A 311-nucleotide genomic window follows, 5' to 3' on the forward strand; every position below is an offset into this window, starting at 1 on the left:
AAATGTCTCTATATAAACCCCCTCTCTAATAACAGCAGACACTAGAAAGCTCATCTCACACCCAGAGAACATAAAGGTAAGAACATAATGTATTATATCTTATTGGTTAGTCTCATTGGTATAATAAAATTTAAATAAACCTACTATAATATTTTACAGCAGGTTATGCAACCTGCTGGATGTGTTTATTTGCAATACTGTATGTTTTTTATGTATACTCCGTGCTTATGCATTGACAGATATTTACTGTAGATATTAATATGTATGTTGAAATTGAAATTCTCTGCTCTTACCCATTGCAGAACATACTA

The sequence above is a fragment of the Oncorhynchus kisutch genome, linkage group LG27, assembly GCF_002021735.2.
Source record: "Oncorhynchus kisutch isolate 150728-3 linkage group LG27, Okis_V2, whole genome shotgun sequence".
Taxonomy (NCBI): Eukaryota; Metazoa; Chordata; class Actinopteri; order Salmoniformes; family Salmonidae; genus Oncorhynchus; species Oncorhynchus kisutch.